Source organism: Rhipicephalus sanguineus, chromosome 2 (genome assembly GCF_013339695.2).
Source record: "Rhipicephalus sanguineus isolate Rsan-2018 chromosome 2, BIME_Rsan_1.4, whole genome shotgun sequence".
Classification (NCBI taxonomy): Eukaryota; Metazoa; Arthropoda; class Arachnida; order Ixodida; family Ixodidae; genus Rhipicephalus; species Rhipicephalus sanguineus.
In genome coordinates, this window is record NC_051177.1 from 217830210 (window position 1) to 217855424 (window position 25215).

The 25215-nt window shown below is 45.7% G+C and overlaps 1 non-coding gene across 1 annotated transcript; it reads right to left on the reverse strand.

Moving 5' to 3' along the window:
• Positions 1–334: 334 nt before the first annotated feature.
• Trnat-ugu (transfer RNA threonine (anticodon UGU)) lies at positions 335–408 on the reverse strand. Its single transcript has one exon. It is a non-coding gene; the product is annotated as a tRNA-Thr (tRNA).
• Between the last annotated feature and the right edge of the window lie 24807 nt (positions 409–25215).

Below are 25215 nucleotides of genomic sequence, written 5' to 3' on the forward strand. Positions count from 1 at the left end.
TATATTATTTTTGTTTCCGAAATGGGTTTCCGCGCCGACTGCAGCGTCGTATATCAACAATCTCTGCTGCCGGAAGTGAAGGATCGCTCAGCTTATGCTGGTCATTATGATTGGTTGACAATAAAGAATATATTGCTCACGCTTCTGATGTACCCATAGCAAATGAACGAAGGGAATTTTTCAGAGCTGGCTTCTTTGTTTGACACAGCCGTAATGAAAACCAGCAGATAATGAAGCCAAGGAAGGTATAGGGGACGTTAAGTGCACTGTTTTAAGAGTATTGTGAGAATTCTGATATAGACGTGAAGAAAGAAAAGTGGACGAAAAGACAACTTGCCGCTGGCAGGGACCAAACCTGCGACCTTCGGAATACACGCCCGACGCTCTTACCAACTGAGCTACAACGGCGGTCGTCCACCTATCGGGTATTTATGCGCATGCAAACCCTAGGAGGGCTAGTCAGCGCCGCTGTTAGCAATGAAGGCGAGTGTGCGACATTTTTTTGCCAGATGTGTTTTTAAGAATGAATCCGTGAATGAGCATGAAACGACTTGTTCCGACAAAGAATTCCATTCGCTGATTGCTCTTGGCAAGAGGCTATACTTAAAACAATATCAGTCCGAACAGCAGCAGCACGAATAAACATTGAATGGCGGTGTCTGGAAGTTTCACTGCGAAGAATATCCAAATAGTCTGCATACCATATGTGAACAGGATGATTAACAATTCGGTAAAGGTATTTGAGTTTTCGTATTTTCTTTCAACCTGTATTGTGGCTAGTTCTGCTAGTACACACAGTTGAGAAGGAGAGAACGTCCACCGATATTTATTGAATATAAACCAGACTACTAGACGCTGCATTTATTAAATTCTTGATATGTTTCTAACAGAGAAAGGATCCCAGACAATTTTTGCATATTCTATTATTGGTCTAATTAGCGTTTTGCAGGCTAGACATTTTGGTTCTGGTGTTGCAAGCGCAAATGGCACCAGAGACACCAGAGAGACTTATCGGCCTTAGCACACACATTATCGACGTGATGGTTGCAGAGAAGCTCACTTGTGAAAATCATAGCAAGGTACTTATGTTGTTCAATGCTTTAAATTCATGGTTACTAATATAATAAAAACTATTTAAATAGTTTTCTTTCTAAGACTGACATAACTACAGTTTTTAGCGAGTTTAACACCATCTGCCATTCATCACACCATTTCTTTATCTTCTGTAAATATTAGTGTAGTTTTACCTGGTCACGTACTGCCTCTACTCTATTATATATAATGCAGTCGCCTGCAATGAGCTTGATAGAAGCGCCTGTTTCATTCGGGAGGTCATACAGAAATAAAAGGAACAGAAGTGGGCCCAGAGTCGGGGATACTTTGGGGTACCCCCGACTTTACAGCTGAAGCTGCAAGCTTTGTAGAGGCAGGATTTTTTAGCATAACATCAATTTAACATAACATCACCCAGCTTGTAGTGGTAGGATTTATTTACATAACATCAATTTTTCTGAGTAATTTACGGTGAGACACTTATGAAAAGCTTTCGCGAAGTCCATGAAAATCGTATCTGTCTTTACACGAAAGTTAATAGTTTTCGAAATATCATGGACGAATTCACTGAGCTGGGGTGTTATTAAAAGCCTTGCCGAAAGCCATGTTGGCAGTTGGATAATAAATTACCTTCATTGATATATCTTAATATATGCTTTGAAGCTATACGTTCAAGCAGCTTTGAGAAGTGCTAGTAATTTAAAAAGGCCGATAATTTGCTACATGGTAAGTACTGCCGCTTTTAGGTATCAGAATCACTTCCAGCTTTCTTCCACTCGTTGGGTAAGGGTAAGGAACCGCAGTGAAAACCTAAAAACATAATGCGAGATATTTCGAATTCCATTCAGCGCATCGGTACAGGAAATCATTAGGGATGCCATCGGGCCAAGGGCTTTTCTTTATGTTCAAATTGAACAAGAGCTTGAGGACACCATGTTCAGAAATTTAAACATCAGTAATAGGCGGTCTGTCTGATGGCGATTCAATTTTCAACAAAATGCCGTTATCTTCTGTGAACACTGAGTTGTTCATTAAACTCTCAGCGGCAGTACCCTTCGTAGAGCAAGTCAGTCAGCGAGCATTCAAGGATACATTAACATAGCTTCAAAATTTACCCGGGGCTCCCTTAGAAGTTTTGGGGCTGTGATGCCAAAGAGCCTTTGTTTGGATTCTTTCACAAGTACCTTAAGACCTTTACCAAGATGTCGAATTGTTTATTGATGCTGAGCGCTAGCATTATAGTCAAAACTCTTATGTTTTCGTTTTAATCGCCCTTTTAAGTGTATTATTTCTCTTGTTATCCAAGGGCTTGTATTACTAGTTTTCTTAAGACGCATCGGTAAAATAGTTCTATACAAGACATGACCAAATTAGAATAGCACTCCCAGAGGTAATCTTGGCTCTGGTTATGCATAAAAAACTAAGAGAACCGCTCGTACGAGCCCTCTAACAATTCTAGAACTCCAACATCATGAGGTCTAGGGAAGTTTAAAACATATTTTGGGAGATGGTTGACAGTAGTGGGGGAAAGACAAAAACAGCACTACAAGTTTATGATCAGAGATACCATGGCTAGTCTCACAGGCCAGTAGGGACAGGCAGCTCCTGTATAGACACAAAGACAAGGTCCTGAATAGATGAACTACGCGTACCGACCCTTGTATAGTCATTCACCACATGGCTTAAACGAAAACAAAGTCGAAGGAGCTCCTCACAATGCGCAATTTCTGTTGCTCCAGGAGAGTAGTCGTTCCAGTTTCTTCTGGGTAGGTTGATATCCCCCAAAAGTATATTATTACCACCATGTCGCATACTGCAATCTATGAAGCGCCGGAGACTAGAAAGAACAGGTACTGGTGAGTTTGGTCGCCTATGTATATGGCCCTATATGGACGACGCCACTCTTAAAAATTGCCCTAATCCACACTGCCTCAATATCATCAGGAAAAGAAAGTACAGTAAAATCAACATTCTCGCGAATTGTTAATGCAGCCCCCGAGCTCCGCTATCCTGGTCGCTCCTAACTATGACGTAAGGTTCGAGATTTATGTACCTAATTAATGGAGCTACGTCTCAGTAATCATAATAATGTCCGGTTCATGTTCTAATATTAGCAATTCGATATCCTCGACCGTATTTATCATGCTTCTTGCATTCGCGTTTAATATATTGAAGCAATCTCTTTCCAAAATTGAAGCGGAATGATTCTGTTGGCGAGCTTAGCACTCGTAGTGCTCTTTAGTGTGTTCCTTCCATGCGTCAAGGACATTATTTATTTTCATTGTGCCACATAAAAGTTTAACCTTTGCTCCTTTTGAACATTGCTCCTGCGAAGATGTGCAAATACTTTTAAATGCAAAGCATTTCTTAGCGAACCTCAGGCACTTTGGCCGTTTCTATCTATCTATCTATCTATCTATCTATCTATCTATCTATCTATCTATCTATCTATCTATCTATCTATCTATCTATCTATCTATCTATCTATCTATCTATCTATCTATCTATCTATCTATCTATCTAGCCGCCTACGTCTGGGCGCTCTCCTGGTCGTCTCTATAACTTGTAATATACCAAAATCGGCATAGCAGGGGATCAGAGTATGACGAACAGGATTCACTGGTCATTACATGAATAACGCAAAATACCTGTCTCCTACGTCATGAAACCCTTTCTCTCAGTCATGTGTCGCACATATCCGTAAACCACAGTTAATGTTATGCGGGTATGTGCCACAGGTGATACAGAGTCACAACCAACACAGTAACCGCGAGCACACACATTGATACGCAAGGAAAGTGATAATAATAATAATTGATGGGGTCTTATGTCCGAAAACCATTGGGTATTCTTCAACGTGTACCGACATCGCACAGAACACGGCCATATAGCATTTTGTCTCCATCGAAATGCGACCGCCGCGTCCGGGATTGAGCCCGCGACCTTCGGGTCAGCAGCCGAGCGCCTTAAGCGCTACACCACCTCGGCGGACAAAAGAAAAGTGAGGAAACTGAAGACAGAACACCCCTGGAAGACGCTCAACTACCATCCACTCGTCCACGTAGTCCGCAACTTGGACCACGTGGATTACGCAAAAACTGGCGTCACTGCTTCCTACAATAAATCTCCTGAGAGAAAAAGGCCTCTCATCATTACCGGTGACAACATTGATTTATCATTTCAACATTGATTTATCAAGACCCAACATCGCTTGGTCCTTATACTGCGTGAAAGACGGATTGGATGTGGAGAGGGCATCAAAAGACCTTGCTGCCACGTCCACGACATGAGGCATTATAGTTCATTTCATCGTAAGAGGCATCCGGGATTTCCACCAGCTGCACTATACCTCGCACTTCACTACACTTAGACTCCATAAATAGCCGCAATCACGAACGGATCCGATTAACAAGTCCGGTCCAGCTGCTGGTACTCAGTGATCACGGTGATGATGGCCTTGTTCAAGAACTGTCAAGAACCCCTTCTACACATACACGCGGGTACGTGAAACGTGCGCGCATTCTCCGTCATAACGGAGAAGTATAAGCATAATAGCTGTAATTATGACTGTGACGTACGTGCAGTGCGCCGGCGCGTGCTACTCGGCTGTGTATCTAGGGAAACTTTCCTGAATGAAGCTTAGTTGCGAGTAAGGCCTCTCCTGTGCATCTGCGTTCTTTCTTTGTCCTGTTCGGATTCGCGCTATCCAGCATTGAAGAATATAAGCACTACATATCAGCTTACCGCGTCTGGTGTTGTAACACCCATGTTGATGTTGCCATCGTTAAGCAACTGTAAACAACTGGTTATATAATAGATATGCGACTCTTCAACATATGAGTGTGCGTATGCCACTTCCATATTTCTCTACCGTCATTCCGTAACGTTTCGCTCAATGTGAAAAATTACGCCACAGTCAGCATCCCGCGCATGCTTCGCTTAACGTCGAGTCTCACGGTACGTGAGATCTGTCAAATTTTGTTTTCGTATTTCAGCAATCCTCTTAAAATAAGCCTTGTTGACACTTACATTCGTTCCCTTAGGCATCTAACAATGACTCAAAATTTTATATTTGTCCGGAAGTCAGCTAACCTGTGGATGAAGGGACGGTCTCTACCTCCAGTATTTTACCTAGGCGATGTATTCTTTAAATTGATCTTTTTTTAAGCTACAGGATGCCGCTAAACACATCATCGTTACCTTTTTCATCAAAATGTCATCAGCTCCGTCTTCTCTATTACCTCTTACTATCAGGTTATTTCGCCTGGATCTATTATCAAACTTGCGGGTGAGAGAATCGATATTGCTGTCTCTTTCATTCAGACAGACCTCAACGTTGGTTAGTCTGTCTTGCATAGCTTCAGATTCCTTTAAACTCCCTACTATGGTTTAAAGTGTGGTATTCATTTGAACCAAGCTCCCTTCAGAAGAGGCTCGTTTTTCCTGAATCTCTGAAAGTTTACTCAAGAATAACTTGTGTGTTTTGAAGAAGTTCCTGAATCATTTCCCCATTTGTAGGCCCAAGATTCTTTTTTCCACATCCCCCGATAATAACAACAGCATTCCTGCGAAAGAAAAAAACATTCCCCGATACACATCCTAACACCATGTCGACACGGCAGCCCGACAGGACAAAGAGAATTTCTACGGCTACCATATTTATGTTAAGAAAAAACTGCGCAGCAGGACGAGACACCAAGAAAGAACTGACGATAACGAGCGCAGTTTTTTCATAAGATGTTTCCATACTAACTCGCCCAACTTTCAACCCTTGTTACCATATTTATGTTCACTAACCTGCATGTACATACAAAGGGGCCTGAGGCAGCATTGTCACGGCCGTGCCGCCGTGTCCACTGAAGACCGTCGCTGCCGCTGTTGCTTTGAAGCCCAAAAAACTAGGCATGCCCGTATATTCCTGGTGGCATCAGGGTGCTCATAGAAGGTGAGCAGTAGACACTGTCCGCATGCAGATTCAACCAAGACTGGCAAGGAATGGCGCTCGCGTTGTGAAAACAAGTTGGTCTGCTGATCAACAAATTCAGAATCACCGACGCTTTCGCAGAACGGTTCCTGCCATCCACTCGTGCTGCGGATCCGTCATTGATGAAAAAGCACCCAAGCAGGAACTGCAAGAAGTTATTGAACTTCTGATCTAGAAGTTCAATAACTTCTGTTTGCGTGCGTCTATCTCCAAAATTACTTTTGCATTCATACCAGAACGATACAAGAAACGCGCTGCAACGTAAAACTACTTAGGCAAAATTTGGATGCAGGGCCCCATTAGGTAAGAGTTTATTGAATAAAAATTTCGAAATGGACACCGTACTCACCATCAGCTACGGGACGATAAAGATGACGCGCATCTTGTACAATGAAATGCGTGTAATTCTAAAGAATCAAAATCAAATTTCGCAAGTCGCGAAGCCCCGAATGCCGATGATTATTTCCTCGTAACATTCAACGAACCGATTTAGAATCATACCAGGTTCAGCAAAGCGACACTATGCATGGTTGGTATATCATTAAAACGGGGACAGTATTAACGTGTGCATATTCTCACAAGGTTACGAGAGGTACACCTTGTGGCAAAAAAAAGAACAAAGATGATTCGCAGGAATGCTCCTATGGGTAGTTATGGTTGGTACTATGGGGCTATTAATTGTGTTTTTATTGTTTTTAATGTTCGAGTGCCTGTGAATAACGCAGTGTATTATAAAGCACGTGTACACACTGCAACGCCTTCATAGGCCTTTGGCGCAAAAATTTGTCACTGCAGACCTAGAGCTTGCTGAACTGTATCAAGGCGCGCTCTGTACGACTTGCATGTTACATAGCATAAAAAATGTGCCTGTGAACTCCAATTAATGAAAAAGACTAGCTGACCATTTCGCAATAAATCACCGTTGCTCATGCGTGTTAAACAAAGCACATATTGTCTCGAACCTCAGGGCTGTCCTTGCATTATAACTGCGTGGTTTAATGAATGCCTGCTCAGTTGATATCTTAGATCAAGAGCGGGAAATTGACTTTAATATAAGACGCCCATACAATAAATTAATCCCTAGGCGTAAATGACAATTTTGTATGTGCAGAAATAAAGCGAAGAAATTTAAATCATACAATGCAAGTTCCACAGTCGTTGTCTGTTCTTTAAAAAAAGCAGAACGTACTTGCCGATCAATTCGTTATGTTCAATGTAAGTCGGTTTCCTGAAGATTTCCAGCTATATCATGCGGTAATGGCCCACATTATTGGGTCGGTGCAGAAGAGGTAGCGCTTAAGAAACTGCGTGTTCTAATTGGGTTCCAGGAGCGTGCAAATTGCCAGATCGAAGAGTAGCGCTGTAACGAAACCGCAGTCTGCCTCCACCATCCCGATGAGGGCACCCTATCAACATAATCGATCGGTTGCGTACAATGAAGGTGAGCGTTAGCATTAAATGCAGTGCTATCTCCGAAAATATGCGACCGAAATAAAACATCCATGTCATCTCTTCTCACACCGCAGAGCTCCCTAAATACTACAGAATGATGTACGATGCAGAAAAGGAAAAATTTGAGAGCGCACCTGGGGCGATCCTTGCAGGATGCATCTTCTTCATCTTCTTCTAGTGACTACTCGGACTAATGAGGCAATACGCTGTCGATAGGGTGGTCGTGCGCAGAAGAAGAGGACAGCAGAAATATTTTACAAGCAGCTATTGGTTTGTTATTTCTGTGTGTATTAGTGCGAGCCTGATAATCAGGCCCTAGGCAGAAGAAGTTCCTTATACAATAAGTATATATGCATGGGACAAGACAAAAAGAAGAACGATGTCGCCATAAGAAAGATACGGGAGAGCAAAAAATGGTAAAAGAAAATTCACAAATCTAAAAAAAGCAGAAATCACGCCATTCCAGACAAAAAAACTGAGGATGCTTCGCACTAGTGGTGACAAGCCCGAAGGAAGTGCGGGGCCTTCTTTGTTTCTCTCTAGTTTTCTTTTTCTGTCTTCCCCTCTTTCTTTCTTTTTCGTAGGTTGTGTCTTTTTTCCTGTCTTTATCTCTATTTTTTTTGTCTCTCGCTCTATCTATATATTTCTCTTCCTTGCTATTTCTATTTTTCTTGCTGTAACTTTCCATTCTCTCTGTTTCTGGCTCGCTTCCTCTTTCTACCTTCTTCTCTTTCTTTGATTTTCTCTCTTTCACTCTTTCTTTCTCTTTCTGCATTTCTTTCTCTCTATTTCATCCTTCCTCAATCTTTATATGCTATACTTTACTCCTTCTCGTTCTCATTTTCTTCCTCCTCACCTTCACATCTCTCCTCCTCCCCCTCACTTCCTTTTCTCACTCTCTTTGTTGCTTGTCACCATTTCTCTCTCTATCGCTCTTTCTACCTTTATTTCTTTTTCTTCCTTTTCCCTCTCTCTCTTCCTTTCTCGCTTCTTCCTCTTCCTTTCTATGCTATGTTTTACTCTCTTCCCTCCTTTTTCCCCTCCTCCTCACCCTCACTACTGATTCCCACGCCCTTGGTGGGCTGTGTACTATACAAGATTATGCTATGCTCTGCTGCCGTACCTTAATAGCCGACTGGTTACGATGCTCGCGTTCGGATCGTGGGAACGTGGGTTTGAATCCTGCCTCGCAAGACGTTTTTTCCGCCAAGAATTTTTCTGTTTGTTTTTTTCTACCTATCTTTCTTTCTCTCTGTCTCTCTACCTTCCTCCGGTCTGAGCTGCGCATGCTAGCGATTTACACACAAACACTTGGACGGAACTGCAGTGAGCGAGTGCAGAAAGATCCTGCGAGTAGCGGAACGCAGAACGTATCTCTCGCTCAGTGTTGCCAGATCCTCGAAGAGAAAAAGAGCCACGAAATTAAGCAAAGTAGCCAGAACAGTAGCCAACTAGCAGCCGTTACTTTATTTTGGAGCCAGAAAAGTAGCCAAACGTGATTTCAGTTTAGCTGATTTATCACTACGTTCTGACACTTAAATGTACAAAAATATACATGTTTATCACATCACAATAGAGCACAAAAGATGCCCCCACCTCCCCGAAGGAAATCGTGAGGAAATGTGAATGCATTTCTTGCGCCGAGAGTACACGGCGTAGTAAATTTAATGGCGCAAAGCTGGACACATCGACGCGCTCAAGTTTCTCCCTTTTGGGCGCTTCTTTCAACGAACACTTCCTACGTGCGTTCGTAATCACCTCAGGGATGTTGCCACCGCCTTCAATGCAGCACAAATGCGTTTAGAACGCGCTGTTTTCAGGCTGTGCCAAGGCAGCACAAACGCTACAAACGCGTTTCAAACGCACTGCATTGAGGCGGTGGCGCAGGGAGGAGAGAGAGCGAACGGCGAGAGAAGGAGCGGCGAAGCACTGCACCTACCCACGCAGGAGCTCCGCCGAGCCAATGCCACCTAGAAAAAAATTTGCGCTGGCCGAGCTCCCGCGATGCGAGCGCCCTCACACGCCAGAGCGCGCTCCTCCTCTACATTCACTCTCCGCTACTCCGCCCGCACCACCTACTCCGGTTGCTCGGGGCGATAATAAGCGCGCGCGCCCGCAGCTGTTGCTATGGGAGAGGGAGTGAGAGCGGAGAGGCGCGCGGACAACGCCGGATGCCTTACATAGCCCGACTAAGAAATGCATTCGCATTTAAAAAACCAAGGGACTTCCTGGAGGAGGCATTAGGACTAGAAAATGGGCAATTATGCTGCACCGACAGTTCACTTTAGCCAGCATGCTCCGCGGCACTGTAAATTTAGAGCTTGTAATACCTTTCAGACGTAGTCCAAATTTGATCCTGATGATCGCGAGAAGTTAGTGGGACCTTCTATTCCATAGGTCGCTTTTTGTGAGAGATACAGCAGAAAACACTCGTTCCGCTTCTGCGTTAGATATAGGGAGAACAAGGAGTTTCAATGCGCCGTCTGCAATGCATTGCACAGGATTAGCGCCTCATGCGTTCCGGTAGGTGTATATTTTGATCCATAATTCCATTGCCGGCATGTCGGCATTCACATCCTCAACTTGACGAAGGTACCGTACTTACTCCTCAATGCGATGCTCGGGGCAACCAAATACGTCTTTTGGCAAGGTTCTCAAAGCATTCATCGCATTCGGCACTAGAACAGATGACGGACCAATGGCTCTCAGCTTCCGCACCAAAGACGTGGCATTCGGAAGACATTTTTGAAGATCACATGCACAAGCCTTAAGGAAAGCAAAACAACGTCGTTTGAGTGAGTGGTGCTCTTCATTTGTGAGTCGCATAGTGCTGACGTGTTCAGTGAAGCTGCCACCAAAATCCACGTCGTCTAGGCCTAGTAAGATTGGCTCAAGGTTCGTTAAATTAAGATAAAAAAATGAAGGCAAAAACAGCAAGCAGCGTCCGCATTGCTCAAGGCTTCTATGAGCCGCACGCACCCACTTTTCGTCAACGATCGCCGTAAGTGGTGCCACCTGTACAGCTCAAAATAGCAGCGCTCGAGGCGAATAGCGGCTAGAAAGCTTCAACAAGACCCCCGCTAGCTACGTTAGCGTGCCTAATCTAGATGAATATGAAAATCATGGCGGCTGTGACGCGTTTCGGGCGCACGCAATTGCATCCGGTATACAGAGCACACATAAGTCATTACACTGAGGGAGCCGCAGCCGGCATTATAAACGCACACGTATTTTTTTATATAGTTGCGCTAGGCTTTAGGGTATATTAGCCTTTGATGTCAGTGCCAGAACAATAGCCAAGAAGTAGCCAAGTAGCCAACGTCATTTTTTTGTCGCCGCGGCCTCTTAAAAGTAGCCAGTTTGGCGTGAAGTAGCCAAATCTGGCAACCCTGCTCTAGCTCCGCTTATGAAGTCATCTGAGCGTGAAGATGCGTCCACTTAGTTTCGCCGTCGTTTTGTAACCCAGCTGACCTCGTCTGGGCAAGACGTGCTCGTCAAGAAAGCGAAATCTATGCAGTTCCCTGCAATCTCTCGAGACACTACATCTGCACGGGGCTGAGCGTAAGCGACGCTCAGCTAAAGCCATCTTTTTATGCACACCATTCACCGCGGGCGGTGCGCATAGCTTGGAGGTGCTTCAACGTGGTCACCCGCGAGATGGCGCGAAGGGCGCGCTTTAAATAGAGCAACTGGAAAATTTTCAGAGTATCGCATCTGTTTTCCGCGCGCTGCCACCGACGCGATTGGCTTACTCGCATCACATGACCTTTCGCCGCCATATCCCTTCCTAGCGCTTTGGGTGCAGGCGCGTTGAACGCACAGCGTGGCCGGACATTTAGCAGTACCACGGTCCCTAGAAGCACTTCGTCGCTTTCTTTAAACGCTTCATGCAGATGCCAGAGCGTACCTCACCAGCAACCCAACGTTGCTGGTTGGCTGCTCTGTGAATCTTGTTTATTTTTGTATTACGTGTGAGAAAAATTAACGCCAAAGAGCGTCGTTCTACGAGGCTGCATAGTTGGCTGGAAACTTTGCTGGAAAATCTCTCATGCGACAGGATACTTCACCTTTTCTGTTCGCCATGTTCAGCAATATTGAAAACTACATACCTTTATATTTGCTCGGCTGTTTATATCTCGATCTGTTGAACAGATTGTGCGTGCATTTCGAGTTATAAGCGTGTCACGCACGAGAGCGAAATCGAAGATTTATTAATTTATTAAAATAATAACTGTTTACTGGTATACCTTGAAGGCAATTGTGGCATGATCATTTGCCATTGCGCAAAACAGAAGCGTGGAACTCTGTTGATAAACTTGGTATAAGGCAATCTTGGCAATGTTATTAAGCGCATTTTTTAAATTTTTTTGCAAACAAAAAGGTAGCTCATGCTGCATCACGCCGAGCGTACCCTTACAATACTGTTTAGTGGGTGAGAAATGGTCACAGCAAAAAAAAAAGATGCGGCAGATTTCACGCATTGAGGGAATCGATTTCATGCGAGCCCTAGGTATATAAACATACTGTGTTCCTGTAGCGTGCGCATTAAAAAATTCCGGGATGTGCTATTTTTGATCAAAAGAACAAAAAGCACTGTGGTGAGGAAGTTTTAAATAATAGTGCATTACAAAAAAAACTGAAATTAAAAGCAGTGCAGAAACCGAGCCCCAGCTGTTTACGCGCTGACAACGTCAAAAAAAACTGTGTATCGGAACGCAGCAAAATATTTGCAAATGCACTGCAACGTTTTGAATATTAAGACAAACAATAGAAAATGGAACAATTAGGTAGTGATGTCAATCATTTTTGATGCCCTATTTTCTACGTACCTCTTACGAAATGACAACGTATTCGCAAATAAGATGCACCTTACCTACCGCACGCCGATTCGCCCGTGCGTTCGGCTGCTGGCGTTCCGAACCGAGACATAAATACGTCACGCACAACTTCCAATTACCGTACACACACACCACTTCTTTTAGACATATCACCCAGTTGAACAGCAAGCATATGGTGCGCAAGCAAGGTATGCGTCAGTGATTAGTCGAAGGACGCAATGTTGAATGTTCTCGATGTTGTTCGATAATGTTTTCGAGTGCGCTATGAAGTGAACCTGAACACCGACTGCAAAGCTAGCGCAAACAGTCAATGTTCACCAAGTGTCGAAGTGAATGGCATCTCGCACGAAGTCACTACGCTAATGCAACTATGTTTACAGCTCCGGACCTAACGAACACACCCGGCCGTGACACGAAAAGAGACCGATGAAACCAATGAAACTAAGAAGACAGTTCGCGAGCACATGGTAACATTTGCCGCGCGTTTCATTAGTTACACCGCTTACCGCGCAGTCTATTCATATTTGTCGATGAGTCGAAATCAGCTTTGATATCCTCTTGAAGAAACACACACACATATTGCAGTTCTGCCGAGCGTAACACGGCATCGAGGCGAAAAGATCGGTCACTTCCCAACACACGCTAGCAACGCGCCGGACGGTCCGGAAGGGAAATGGCCGCCGCCGCCCAATGTTGCTCGCGTGCAGCCTACCTTTGCGGTACTCTGAAATTTTCCAGTGACTCTAGCTTTAAAGGTCGTCTCGCCCCCAACACTCCCAGATTTTCTTTCACTTTGAAAACTGCCTTCAGAAGAGCACTAAAAGGTGGCCCATTACTACACACACTCGCGATACGGAATGCAAACAACGCATCGAACGCCACTGTGCGGCAGGAAACGCAGACTGGAGGCTCCACGCGCCTAACGTTAAAGTAAGGCCTCCGAGCCGCTGGTTCTGAACGTGCTGTGGGAATAGATGTTACGCGAGCAGGCGGTATACAAGACGCCCAAATAACGATATTCTCGTCATGACGTGTCATTCATGTCCGTTATACACTCATGTCGTGCTATGCAAATTGTGGTATATATAAAGCCAAACACACGGCCACGGGATCATACACACGCAGGCGGCTAGACCATGATTTACTAGACTTGCTAGTCACGATTTTCATGTTGTGACATGTCATTTATGTTCGCCATACGCTAATGTCATGCTGTGCTATTTTTGTTATAATTTGAGTAACCGAGAAGGCCAAGACTACACAAAGACGGTGCTAATAAGCCGATTCGTCGGGTTAATAGTGCGTGGAACGTCACCGGGAGGCAGGAGACGCAGAGGGGTCAGTCCACGCGCCGTAGCTTTGAAAAAAAGAAATGTCTATGAGCGTTGGGTTGTGTAGAATTGACACTTGCAGCGCGCTGCTGAAACACAAGGAAGCAACAACTGTGATAGTTGTTACTTCGTGCTCGTCCTGTGTACACCTGTGCATTCTTTTTGAGCGTCCTTCCTTGTGTGTCAGCAATGCGCTGCAACTGTCGAAGCTATGATATTTCTTAGTTCAGCGCTCATCCTGTGAGTCTTCTTTTCGTGCGCCCAATGTGCTTGAGCAGCGCGCTTTAAGTTTCCATCTGTTAGCATTTCTTAGTGTGACATTCGAATATGTTGCTATCGCATTCATTGATTCTCCCTTGCGACGAAACTGTGATTTTTTAGCAAAGCGCCGTTTATGCGCCGCTCCGCACAGACGTAGCGTCACATGCCAGTGTAGGGTTCATAGGGTTCACGTTTATTTTTTTCTCATAAGCGCGTCTTGCGAAGACGTATTCAAATCGGCTGCAAAGCGACGGCGAAGTGAATTGGACGCACCGTCACGCTCCTCTAGCTTGACTTTTCAAAGGAACGAGAGATTATCTGAGGCAGACCACTGGGACAGACGTGCCTGGCGTCGCAGCAGATACGTTCTCTCACTCGATACAGTATTTTATTTCTATAATTATATTATGCGCACTTTCGAGGAAGAAAACATGTTTGTGTTTTCAAGTACTGTGAAAAATAATTCAAGATTTGGTGATGCCAACTCTGTGGAACACAGTTTCAGAGCAATACACACCCTGGCTGTTAAATTTGTCCAGGCTTCTCTTCATTCTAACGGTCACGTAAACTTTCTGCAGTGTGTTTTACATACGGAAGAATGAAGTAAATTTTAATCGGAAATAATGTGTTTAAGGCTCGGTAATCAAGCTCCGCGAATCTCAAGAACGAAATCTATGCACTCCCCATCAATCCCACACTCGTTTAAGCGCCGCTCAAGGAGCCCCATTAACGCCACATTTCCATCGCGGTAGTACTAAACTCTGCTTATTTTATTCAAATTCTCTGGCGATCGTTTTTTTTTGATCAGCATTACGCAGCTCCGTTTTAATTCAGCTTCGATATAGCAGTACGAGTCTGCGTGTCAGATTTTGCATGCCGCTGGCGCAAAGGAAACGTTTCTCAAGACTGTAAATCAGGAGCGTAGCCGATGGGGGTTGCCAAGGGGAGTTGGGGGGTTCAAAACCCCCCGAAAGTTTTCATTCTTGTTTGCGTATATATATGCACGCAACACATACAAACGCACACACGAACATACATAAAGTATGGTTAAACACCCCCCCCCCCCCAAAAAAAAATATTTCTGGCCACGTCCCTGCTACAAATCATGTCGGTTGCGGCGCATGAGCAACTGCACTGCTTCCAGCGTGAAAATTCCACGCCGGCAAAGTGTTCGGAGACTACCTACGAAAACGGAATAACCAGGCACCACATGGGCGTGTGCACCGTTGAGTAAAAATGCACTGCTTTGCATTTTGAACATAGCTTTGTTTTTTTATGTTGGTTTGCATGTGCTATGTTTTTTTTATGTCATAAGGTTTTACCACTTATCCAGCTGATCTGATGCCCCGCTTTTGTATTCCAATGCATTTTCTAAAATTGTTCGCTTGGTTTTCACCTTTACACAAACACAAAAATTAGCGCAGCTTGCACTAAGTTGCGCTAGGCTGGGTCACATGAGGGCTGCTGGGCACCTAGCTCGTCCAGGCTTGGATACACTCTTAACTCTTTCAAGCACAGAAGTTAGCTTTGCTTTAAATTTTGAATTTTAATGCACAATTTATGATAAAAGGTCACAATTAACACATTGCACGCACGAAAACGATTACGACTAGTGACAAAGTTCCCTGGAGGTGGTCACCGCTGATGACCACCGTGCCGGAAGGGTCTATGCTCGGCATATATGTAACAACTGGCCGTTTTCAATGTAGCAGCGCACTTCGCTTTTTTTAGAGTGAGTCACTTCTTGTGAAATTCTGAAAAACAGTTTTTTTCCTTTCCTAAGGCACAGTGGCACGTTGAATGTTTGACACGTCCAAATCGTTCAATAGGATTCAATGGGGGCTAGTTGGTACTGCATCGTTCTTGTTCTGCGCTAAAAAATGTAACAGGGGGACGACACGGAAACACAGACGTACGCAACGTTGCGCACGTCTGTGTTCCCGTGTCGTCCCCCTGTTACATTTTTTAGCGCAGAACAAGAACATCTAAATCGTTCGAGATGGGCGTGCCTTGTGCTACAGTTCGCGAACCTTCGTGGTGAGCACCTGGTTGCCTGATGGCTGGACGCTGTTGTACGAATGGCGATGTCCACAAAGGGTTTGAACTTCTTTAGTTCTGCCCGTGCGGCAATAGATGACTTACGTTTATTGGTAGGGTCTATAAGAGCTTCGGGATTCACCTGCCGGACTACATTTCTTCTAAAGTACTTCGAGGTCATCTTTTCGGAACAAGCATGTTCCCGAAAACTGATGTATGCGTTGACAACACTGCAGTCAAGAAGGTCAAAAAAAATTACACCATCTCCCGCTAAAGGGGACCATGAGGCGATGCGAAGGCGGATCACTTGCACGATCGCGTTCCGTTGGCGTTCGTTGGGCATGCTACCGACCTCGCGTCGTGGAACGCGAAGAGGGACGCTACGCGCGTCGTATCTTCCATCTAGCGTGGCCGTTAATTCTCACAGGGCGAGCGGGGAACGCGGTCGACAGGCGGGCGAGAGGGGGGCAGCGTAGGAGAGGAGAGAGAAGGGGAGGGGACGCGCATGCGCTCGAGCTCATCGCGGCGTTGCGCAGGAGAGAATTTCGGCATGTCTAGCCCGCGTTTCAGAGGAAGAGTGGAAAGGGGGGAGGGGTATGGGAGAGGGGGAGGGGAGAGGGGAAGTTGAGAGGGAAAGTGGAGAGGGGAAGGGTGAGGGGTATGGGAGAGGGGATGGGGAGAGGGAAAGGGGAGAGGGTGAGTGGAGAGGAGGTGTGTGGAGAGGGTATGCGCATGCGCAGTAAGGGTGGTCACGCCGCACACCACCACCACCACCACCACCACCACCGGATTGAGCTCCGCCTTAAGATACTTCGCATCTAAAATATCCGGTGCCACCATTTGCGTGATTTCCGATCCACCTCATAGTGCCCTTTCACCTCCCGCCCTCCCTCCCATAGCCCTTTCAGGCACGGTGGTCAGCGTAGGTAACCACCCTGAATAAAGTCGCTGTACAGAGTAACACTGATCCGCAGGACATTTTTACTAGCACAGCCGGTAAGAAATACTCTTCCGCTGCGTCTTACAACCAAAAAAGTTCGCGTGCAAGCTCACATATCTTTGCGCCCGTAGAATCTTTCAGGGTCCAGAGCGGGAAACGGCATGCTTGTTGCAAAACTTTTTCTTTGCTCTCCCAACGGCGTTCCATGTCACGGCGGAGTGCACCGCAAAATTATTCCCTCCCCTTCCAGTCATCCTGCGCCCCTTCCGCACCAAAGAGCTGTGGGACGACGCCCTCTGCGACGGGCCTCCCGAGGTCCGCCAGGCATTGGTTGGACGGGCCCGTGCCGTCGCTGCGATCATCATAGGGACCCCGGACTAGGGTTCCCTCCCACATGCTTGGTTTATATATTTTATTAAAATGTTTTTTCTCTCTCTCTCTCTCTTTGCGGTGAAAAAATCGCCTTGGATAACTAGTGCCATCTGGCGCATCCTCAGAAAAGACTAAAAAAAGAAAAGCAAAGTTTGCTCGCTCAACCTCTAGATGTCACTGCTAAAAATTGTGGAAAGGGTGGTCACCGTAGGTGGCCACTGTGCCGGAAAGAGTTAATCAGGTCCTGCTTAAAGTGTCACTCTATAGCCCGGAAACGAGACGAAAAATCTAACGCCTATGAACTCTTCGTTTAGCCGGCACAACCTGTAGGCGGCGTCGCCCGTAGCCGTCCCTCGGCGTAGTAGTTTTCTCAGCGGCCCATCTCATAGGCGGGACTAAATACAGGCCGGAGATCGTTCGTCTCGAATCCCGGCTTGTTACAAAGCCGGCTATAGAGATCTCGTTCCGCGTGACCATGTCCTAGTTTACGGTGCGTGCTAGCTGTACGTGGTGTATGAAGCGGAGAAAAAAATTATTTAGGTCGCCTCGTAAGCTCTATCCGGGTATATGAAGGCTTATACACACATTTTATGACATACTTAACCTTATATACAGATATTACATTTAGAATTAAATCGCACAAAAATTCACAACAAACACACGGGGATTCGAAGTTGTGAACATCCATTCAGCAAGCGCTTATGCTAACCATGCACTACTTCACATCACGCCACTGCGAGGCTTGTAGAAGAACGGCGTTTTATATGCAACAATGTATCGCTGCACGCTCTGGAGTACTAGTTCAGTGGAGGTCGTTATTTATGCATGCAGCGTTCACTGATACGTAAGGATTCGCTTGCCGTGGAACGTGAGCTCGGAATCCATCGGCGCCAACCGCACAGCGACGCAGCCGATTAACGAAGGGGAATAGCCCTGTAAGTAAAGTCGCTGGCCGCTTCACCGTCGACGGTTACCGGGCCGGTAGCCGATATCGTCACCTAGCCTATTCAGTTTATTTCGAAGCCCTAGTCGACGGTGATTCAGAACAAAGCGCTCACGCTTCCGTTGCTGCGTCGACCCTCTCCTCGTAATAACGACGCACTGGGTGGAACATGCGCTTATAACCGTGGTATTGTCAGCCATATATATAACACGCGAACACGCCCGACCAGGTGCGGTGCGCCGTGCACGCACTGCAGATCAACTTCACATGTAAAATAACTCATCTTGGTTCGAAACGTTGGGCAGTGCACGTCGCTTCCCCTCAAACGAATGACACTATTCAAGCAGACATTATTTTGCTTCTATAGAAAGTGTGGCCCACGTTTGCGTCGACCATGGAAGGGAGGAGCTGGCGCTGATTGCATGCGGCTTCGCCGTCGCTCGGCGGACTGCGCCCCGGAAGGAATGGCGCTCACTTTGGACGACACTCGCGCAACAGACGTAACTCGTGAGCTGGGCTGTCCACGCTGGAGACACGGCGGCTCGCCGTTCGCCTTTGTCTGGGACGCAGTGCGCAGGCGGGAATTTGCTGCTAACATGGACTAGATCTTATATCCGGCAGTACTTACCGCAGAAATATTTGCGACGTTCTGTTACGAGTCCATCAATGGCCATATTTTTGAGAACATCTCTTATCACCCTGGTATAGCGATCCCACCACGCAATTTAAATCGCCTCATACACGTCTAAACGCGGAGATTGCGCTAAAATCACACTGGATGATACAATATTTCTCACAAAAGTTTCCTGCAACATTTTCTGGAAGCACGAGTCCATGCAATGTACTGAGCAGAACTTGAAGCAGAGTTCCCGGTGAGTCGTGACAGCGATGATGTACGCAGTAGTGAATGCGACACTGAGCTCTACGAGCAAGGCTCTGTTGAAATGTGTCGGCAGCTACAAAAGTGGGCATGTGAGCAAAATGTATAAGACAGACCGCACTTTCATCGTTACCAAAGGTGTCAAAAACGCACGAATACTTTGCCGACTTGCCCTCTGATGCACGAACGTTGCTAAAGACTCCGCGTGGTGTCGCAGAAAGCGTAAAAACATGCTTGAAAAATGTTCTGATTTTTCGACATCTGCGCAAGACATAGGGCTGATGTTCTACATCGATGGCCTCCCACTCGCAAAAACCTCGCAGAGCCAGTTCAGGCCGATTCTGGCCAAGACCGATGATATTCCTGGTAGTGGTGCGTTTCTGGTAGGATGCTATCATGGGAACCGAAACCCGCGTCTCTGACCGACTTTTTGAAGCCGTTAGTTGATGAGCTTCTTGTACTTTTGGAAGAAGGGATCAAAGTCGGGGACTTGTCCTTTGATATAACTATTGAAGAGTTTGTGTGCGATGCACCAGCACGTGCGTTCGTTTTAGGCACCAAGCAGCACTCAGGGTACTATGGCTGTGGCAAATGTCAGACGAAAAGGGAGTACTTAGAAGGGAGGGTAGTGTTTCCCGACACAAGTGCACCGCTTCGAAGTGATGCTAATTTTTTGCGAAAGCTCAGGAAGAGCACCATGTGGCAGACACGCCCCTTTCCGCACTCCCAATCGGCCTTGTTTCATGCTTCCCAGTGGACTACATGCACCAGGTTTGCCTTGGTGTAACCAAAAAAATAATTCTGCTATGAATGCGTGGTTCACTGGAGTATCGGTTGCCCTCCACATCAATACAAAGAATCTCAGGGCGACTACTGCGTCTGGCAAGCATTCACTGCGAGGAATTCGCTCGCAGGCCAAGGTCTCTGCGTGATGTTGATAGGTGGAAAGCAACTGAGTTCCATTGTTTTCTCTTATACTTCGGTCCAACCGTTCTCAGAGGCATTCTGCCAAAGCGGTTTTACCGCCATTGTATTATTTTACATGTAGCACTTGGAATGCTTTCTGACAGTTGTACTTGTCATGAGTTTTGAAACTATGCAAGATAACTTTTCGTTTGCTTTGTATCGGCTTTTGGATGTATTTATGGCAAGCATAGTGTGTCATACAGTGTTCATTCATTGGTGCACTTGAGTAACGATGTCCTCAAGTATGGGCCACTTGACATTTCAGTGATTTCCCCGCTTTAAATTACATGCAGTACCTCAAAAAACTCGTCTGAGGCTCAAAGTACCCATTGGAACAAACGGTCAACCGCAACGCAGAACGCGCCGCCTCTGGGACATTAAATGCTCTTAAAGAGCAGTCCCAGCAATCAGGAGACTACTCAAAGATGCATAACAATGGTGTTGTGGTCCTCAGTTCCATGTTGTCTGCCTGCCTATGTTCACTTTCAGAACTTCGCCGGGCAACAACACATGTGTAAAGACCGACTCAACCGTTGTAATGGTCACAAATTTTGGTCATGACACTCACGGAAACAAGGTGGTAATATGCAGGCAGCTTGAAATTATCACAGACTTGTATGCCGCACCATGCTCATTATCTGTGCTTGGCATTTATATTGGCCGCGAGATCGAGCAGAGTAGGCACCTAGCGGTGAGCGGACGGAACCCGATGGTGTGGATGACTCTTGGCGTCGCCTGCTAGTCACATCGTATTTGCATGTGCGCGTACGACGTGGACGTCCTCAGAGGACAGCTTATTCCGTTGTACTAGCACAGTATCAAATGCTCGTACGTGTTCTTACACAATATACACAAACATTTCTCCTTTTGAGACTTGTATGGACCAGCACGATGCACCAGCACGTGCGTTCGTTTTAGGCACCAAGCAGCACTCAGGGTACTATGGCTGTGGCAAATGTCAGACGAAAAGGGAGTACTTAGAAGGGAGGGTAGTGTTTCCCGACACAAGTGCACCGCTTCGAAGTGATGCTAATTTTTTGCGAAAGCTCAGGAAGAGCACCATGTGGCAGACACGCCCCTTTCCGCACTCCCAATCGGCCTTGTTTCATGCTTCCCAGTGGACTACATGCACCAGGTTTGCCTTGGTGTAACCAAAAAAATAATTCTGCTATGAATGCGTGGTTCACTGGAGTACCGGTTGCCCTCCACATCAATACAAAGAATCTCAGGGCGACTACTGCGTCTGGCAAGCATTCACTGCGAGGAATTCGCTCGCAGGCCAAGGTCTCTGCGTGGTGTTGACAGGTGGAAAGCAACTGAGTTCCGTTGTTTTCTCTTATACTTCGGTCCAACGGTTCTCAGAGGCATTCTGCCAAAGCGCTTTTACCGCCATTGTATTATTTTACATGTAGCACTTGGAATGCTTTCCCGACAGTTGTACTTGTTATGAGTTTTGAAACTATGCAAGAGAACTTTTCGTTTGCTTTGTATCGGCTTTTGGATCTATTTATGGCAAGCATAATGTGTCATAGAGTGTTCATTCATTGGTGCACTTGAGTAACGATGTCCTCAAGTATGGGCCACTTGACATTTCAGTGCTTTCCCCGCTGGAAATTACATGCAGTACCTCAAAAAACTCGTCTGAGGCTCAAAGTACCCATTGGAACAAACGGTCAACCGCAACGCAGAACGCGTGGCCTCTGGGACATTAAATGCTCTTAAAGAGCAGTCCCAGCAATCAGGAGACTACTCAAAGATGTATAACAATGGTGTTGTGGTCCTCAGTTCCATGTTGTCTGCCTGCCTATGTTCACTTTCAGAACTTCGCCGGGCAACAACACATGTGTAAAGACCGACTCAACCGTTGTAATGGTCACAAATATTGGTCATGACACTCACGGAAACAAGGTGGTATTGTGCAGGCAGCTTGAAATTGTCACAGACTTGTATGCCGCACCATGCTCATTATCTGTGCTTGGCATTTATATTGGCCGCGAGATCGAGCAGTGTAGGCACCTAGCGGTGAGCGGACGGAACCCGATGGTGTGGATGACTCTTGGCGTCGCCTGCTAGTCGCATCGTATTTGCATGTGCGCGTACGACGTGGACGTCCTCAGAGGACAGCTTATTCCGTTGTACTAGCACAGTATCAAATGCTTGTACGTGTTCTTACACAATATACACAAACATTTCGCCTTTTGAGACTTGTATGGACTCCAATGAGTGAGTGCATTAGAGTCCATAGAGGCAGTGAGTATGGCGTTACGTCTAACCATCGTACCGTCCAATCGCCAAAATCATTCCAACGTGGATGCCACTTTATCGTTCGAGCACATCACATAGTGCATTTCGCCTCGTCCTAAACTAACGAAGGACTAAATGTCGAGGTGTGAAGTAGAATTTTAGCGACACCGTCTCATAGCGTGTTGGCGATTTCAAAATTCTTGGGATTCCGCAAAGCATGAACTGGCGTCTGCAGGCGCCAGTTAGTGCTAAAAAAGATCTCAAGCCACTCATTTCTATAGCAGTACACGTATTTATGCAAACAGAAAAGCAGAGCGCACAAGGTTCTACTTAATCCAATTGCGCATAAATACAGGCCTTTTTTTGTAGCCGCTAGAGCAAGAAGTAAATACTTCATTGGCTCAGTCGCGCAACAGTGTTTAGATGGTGGTATAGGCAGAATACAAGTTAAACACATAAAACCAAAGGAGAAAAAATATCGAGCACAGTGCAAAACACAACTGTGACCGAAGGCCAGTACCCCTTTAATTGGCAGATTGCGCTTCTCTCACACGTACTACAAACGTTAGGCCGGCTTCGTACATTAACGGGGCAATGGAGGGCGTATATATCAACATTAGGCTGCAGTCAACGCGCTTTATTTGCCGACAATTCACACCAAAGCGCCTACGGCGAAGAGCCGCCGCGTACGTTTGTATACGCGCCGCCGACCGCCTATCCACATTAATTTGGCAACGGTGCTGCCACCTATAGCCCGATCTCGCGGCGAATAGTACGAGAAAGTAGGGGTGCCCTAACATTCCGAAAGCTAAGTGAGGTTAAAGCCAAGTGTGTCCTGCTGCCTTTGGTTGACTTACAGTCGGAACATGTGCTTTTCCCACTCATTCACGCACTGACCCACTGAACGCACATGAGTAGAGATCTGATTCTAGGCAAACACCTTTTTTATTCCTCGCGCCCCTATCGACTCACGTTGCTATATGAGCATAGATTATAGGTTAAGAAGGTTTTTCATGGTGTTTTTATAGCGCCTATTAAATAAATATGTTTTGGTTTTTGTGCTTAAATGCCTATAAGTGCCTATGAATGCATCTTTTCAAGACTGGATCTATATGAACACTGTGCATGTTTAACCTGAAGTTTCGCTTTCAAGTGCAGGTTGAGATTGTTATTCATGTTCCTGGGCAACATTGATTGTTCAGAACTCTATGGCATGCTCTATGGGTATCAACCTATTCCTGTAGTTCAGTAAACTTCCGGAAAACCGCTAGAAGCAATTAAATGAGACGCGTCGGCCAGCGTACGCAGTTTCACTGACATGGTGCGAGCGGTTGGCGAATGCGAAACCACAAAGATAGCAAAGGAAGAAAGAAAAATGTGGTGCGCACGCGGCTTTTTCTCTAATTTACTTTTTAATGTGTTCACCAACAGGGGAGAAATTGTCGTATACACGATTTGGACCCGGCGAATACGAGGCATCCCTCCCCTCACTCTGCTCTTTTAGTGGTCTGGCACATCTGCTCGTGCTCTGCCCTTCCATGCCGAGAGAAACCCAGGAGTGTGTTGATTCGACAGCGGGCACATTGACTCACCATGCTACCGCGTTCTGCGAACCATGCGATAAAAAGGGCCATTACACGGCTATGTCCAACTGTTGGCGTCTTTTTGCCATCATAAGCAATAACATTTTCCCCCTGCCGTGGATACATCTATACAGGTCACTCAGGTCTTTGTTTTGAAGTTATTTGCGTTTATGTAAATCTTTATTGTGCTTATATTTACGACGTTGGCGGCTAAAACGTTCTTTGTGCCTATTTCTGGCGCTTAAAATGCCTAAAATGTTTTTAATGCTTAAAAATCTGGCCACTACTCATAATCGAGGGAGAGCTTTTGTACATATATTTTGGTACAAGTGGACAAATAATAACACTACAATCAGTTACTGATGCCGAACCAACAGGCCCAAATAGCCACAATTCTGCAATATCGCAAAAAAACGGCACCGTCTCTTCTTTTCTTACCAATCGAGATCGCTTGCAAAATACCTGAGAGATCGTTGCATTTGCTGCCGCCTCTATGTCTACTCATGTTTGTTTCTTGACACATAACCATAACAGTAAGACTAAATGGGCACCGATGCACAGCATGGCGGCGCGAATTACGGAACTACGCAATACATGCACGATACAATGGTGTTCTTGCATGCCTCGCATGTTGTCACTCTCCGCTGCTCTGAACGCGAAGGGAGCGTTGAAGAGAACCCTTTCCCCACAGACGTGCGCCATCGAAGCGGCTACTCTGCGTCGCTCGGCGCATGACTTGAAAAACGCTTTCAGAAAAACCGCGGGTATCATCTATGTGAACACTGGCACTACCGTGCGTTAGCCTTTCTGTGCAGTGGCTGTGGTGCCTCGTTTTATTGAAATCACAGGTAAAAAAACTTCATTATACTGAGGTAAAAAATTACATGATGTTAAATGGACGTGAAGGTATATAAAAACTTATTTAAATGCTTCGTTATAGCGACAATTCATTTACAATGAAGTTCGCTATACCGATGTGTAACTACAACAAAGTTTGCTTGATATCATTATAATCTAAAGATAACACGACTTAAGTTTATCACATGATTATTACCTTCTATATCATTCAGTAATTTTCTTATCATGCTTGAAGTTTTGATATAGTTATGTCTTCAAAGTCCTGCTATCCTGCTTGAAATCTTGACATTTTGAAGGCTAACACATGTTTCTGAGCAGTAGAACAGCGCCGGCGAAAACAACAGACCAGACGAGGAGAAGGACACGTAACACAAGGCTGGTCCTCGTCTGGTCTGTTGTTTTCGCCGGCGCAATTCTACTGCGATTATGAACCAACTAACCCAAAAGTACATCTTGACATATTTCTGAGCCCT